We start from the raw sequence: 3,717 nt of genomic DNA, 5'->3' as shown, positions 1-3,717 counted from the left end.
TTCCGCTGGACCAGGCCCACGAAGAGGCCATGCCTCTAGTGGAGTGGGCTCTGATACCCAAAGGGCACTGCAGGTGTTTGGAGGCATAAGCTGCTGCAATCGCGTCCACTATCCACCTGGACAGGCTCTGTTTCGAGGCGGCGAGACCCTTGGTGCATCCGCCAAAAGAAACGAAGAGCTGCTCGGAACGCCTGAAAGCGGCGGAGCGCGTGATGTAAACTCTCAGCGCCCTAACAGGGCATAGGAGGTTATCACTGTCCCCGTTATCGGATGCTGGCAGAGCCGAAAGGGAGATGATTTGTGCCCTAAAGGGGGTTCCAATCGCTTTGGGGATGTAACCGTGTCTCGGTCTGAGAATGACCTTTGAGTCATTTGGTCCGAACTCAAGACATGCAGGGCTAACAGATAGCGCGTGCAGATCCCCCACGCGTTTTACTGAAGACAGAGCTATCAGAAAAACGGTTTTGAGCGAAAGGTACTTTGGATCCACGGATTCAAGTGGTTCAAAGGGAAAAGCCTTCAGGGCCTCCAGGACCAAGGACAGATCCCAGAAGGAACCGCGGGGGGCCGCGGGGGATTCATCCGTCTAGCTCCTCTGAGGAAACGGATAATAAGCTTGTTCCTTCCTATTGCCCGGCTGCGCGTCGTCTCAGCGAACGCTGCAATAGCCGCCACATACACTTTGAGCGTGGAAGGGGACCTGCCCTTATCCAACAGCTCCTGTAGGAAGGAGAGCACTCGCGGGACCCCACATGTACGTGGATCGAAGCTCTTAGTAGCGCACCATTTAGAGAACACTGACCATTTAGATGCATAGAGCCGTCTCGTGGAGGGAGCTCTAGACTGTGTGATCGTGTTCACAACCCCTTCTGGCAGGTCAACGTGTATCCGTTGATTATCCATGCATGCAGAGACCATCGCTCCGGATGGGGATGCCAGATCGATCCACCGGCTTGAGAGAGGAGATCCTTTCTCACCGGGATCGGCCATGGGGGTGAGTGCGACAGCCTCACTAGCTCTGGGTACCAGACTTGGTTCTCCCAACGCGGGGCTATGAGAAGCACTGGGTGATGCGTTTCCCTGATCCTCGCTATGACCTGTGGTAACAGGGAGATCGGAGGGAAAGTGTACAGCGGGAGGCTGGGCCAGGTTTGGGACAGCGCGTCCTCGCTTGAGAAAAATATCGGGCAGTGAGCGTTGTCTTTCGACGCAAACAGGTCGACCTCCGCTCGCCGAATAGGCGCCAGAGGAACTGGACTGTCTGAGGGTGCAGGGACCATTCTCCCGGGGGAATAATGTCTCTGGACAGTCTGTCTGGGCCGACATTCAAATGGCCCGGCACGTGCGCGGCTCTCAGCGAGCGCAACGAGCGGTGAGCCCACACGAGAAGGCGTTCTGTCAGGTTGCACAGGTTTCTGGACCTGACACCGGCCTGTCGGTTCACATAGGACACCACGGACATGTTGTGACATGTTGACCGCTATCATCTCCAAACAATTTATGTGGAGGCGTTTCTCTTGGTCTGACCACAGGCCAAAGACCGGTTTGCCCTCGAAAAGAGCGCCCCAACCTGAGGTGGAAGCGTCCGTCGAGATAACTTTGCGGTGTGAGACGGCTCCCATTGTCACTCCCCGCTGGTACCAGGCGGCCGCTAACCAGGGCTTCAGTGCTGAAACGCAGCTCTGAGTCACTCTGATTCGAATGCCGCCGGAAGCCCAGGCTCTGTGAGGCACTCGGGCGTTCAACCAGCATTGCAGCGGGCGCATACGCAATAGACCCAGCTGAAGCACTGCTGCAGCTGAAGCCATACAATCCAGCATCCTCTGAAATGTCTTGAGAGGTGCGGTGCTGCCCGGTTGGAAGGACGCAGCCAGGCGTTGAACGCAGCGCGCACGCCGTGGCGATAGGCGGGCCGTCATTGCCACAGTGTCCAGATCCAAACCCAGGAAGAGGTTGATTGACTGGGCACTAATGAGCTCTTGGTCCAGTTGACCGTGAGCCCCAGGCTTTCCAGGTGGCTGAGAAGCACTGTTCTGTGGGCGATGAGTTCAGCCTCTGACTGTGCTAGAATCAGCCAATCGTCCGGATAGTTCAAAATTCGCATCCCCTGACCTCTCAGGGGAGCGAGAGCCGTGTCCATGCACTTCGTGAATGTACGGGGTGCCAAAGACAGGCCGAACGGCAGGACGGTGTATTGATATACCTGACCGTCGAAGGCGAATCTCAAGAATGGCCTGTGACGGGGTATTATCTGTATCTGAAAGTATGCGTCCTTTAGATCGAGAGAGATAAACCAGTCCCTCGGGCGAATTTGCGCGAGGATCTGCCTGGTTGTGAGCATTTTGAACGTCTTCTCATAAGAGCTTTGTTCAAATATCCCAGATCGAAAATCGGTCTGAGAGCTCCGTCCTTCATGGGAACGAGGAAATATCGGCTGTAAAAGCCCGACTCGCTCATAGAAGGGGGAACCGGTTCTATAGCCCCTTTGCACAGAAGTGTGGCTATTTCTGCTCGAAGTAGATGTGCTACTTCCCCATTCATTCTCGTCTCGGTACGCACCCGAAAGCGCGGGGGGCGGCGAGCGAACTGCAGAGTATAGCCTAGGTTTACTGTGCTTAGCACCCATTCTGATGCGCCTGGAAGAGCTTCCCACGCTCTTGCGTGTGCAGCCAGGGGCAGAATGGCCTCCGGGCTCTGATCGCCGCGCATCGCGGGCTCGAGAGCTCGAAACGGAGGGGCGGGCGCAGCGCGCGCGCTCTCGGTGCTTAGATACGGCGGATAGCACACAGAAATAGCTGGCCGTTTTACATACAGTATCCCGGTGGCTTTGGACGGGGAACATATAGTGTGAGGCGCGACGCGCGAGGGCGGCGTCGGGGGCGAAATGTTCGTTAGTATGTGTGAGCGCTCGAGGGCGGGCACAGGATTTACATTTAAAACATGACCGGTCGTGAGAGGCCGTGTGACAGAGCGGGCAGTGAGTAGGTGTGGGCACGGTGAGGTGGACACGTGACCTACTTTTAACACTCGAGCGGCTTCTGCCTACTTAATGAGAGTTGGCTCTGTTAGAGACACGGGATTTATAGTGCTTGTGTGCAGGGGTGAACACGGAAACGTGGGCACATTCACTGCATTTGAAACACATACGGCGTGAGCCGTGCAACCGGACATTATGCTTATTTGAGATTTCTCTGGGTCGCCGTGAGAACGGTGGTTGCGCGCAGGCGAGCGGGTAGATATACCGGTTCGTTGGCTGCGAGGTAAACATCTGCAGTAGCCGTGGCAACGGGGGCTGACAGAGCGTGAAGCTTTGACGGTGGTCCAGCCGCAGCGGGACTAAACCGTCTTTTCTTCCCTCGTGTATAGACGCTCATAAATAAACGAGCACCATGTGGTGCGAGAGGTGGGTTCGCTTTCTGTATTGGCGCTTTTCCACTGCATGGTACGGCACGGTTCGGCTCGGTACGGTTCGACTCGGCGCGGAACGGTTCGGCTCGCTTCGCTTTTCCACTGCGTGGTACGACTCGACTCGGTACGGCACGGTTCGGTTCGCTTTAGCTCGGTTGCTTTTCCATTGCAGTTAGTACCGCTTCAAACTGGGTGGGACTGATCGTTATAGTTGCCGCCTCTACTGCCATGACATCATCGTAAACGCGCCACATTTCAAACGCACAACACAGGGGATGGTGCTCTTGATTCTCGGCATGTGGATGTTTT

The sequence above is a fragment of the Abramis brama genome, assembly GCF_963993115.1.
Source record: "Abramis brama genome assembly, chromosome: 6".
Lineage (NCBI taxonomy): Eukaryota > Metazoa > Chordata > Actinopteri > Cypriniformes > Leuciscidae > Abramis > Abramis brama.
This window is presented reverse-complemented; position numbering follows the sequence as displayed.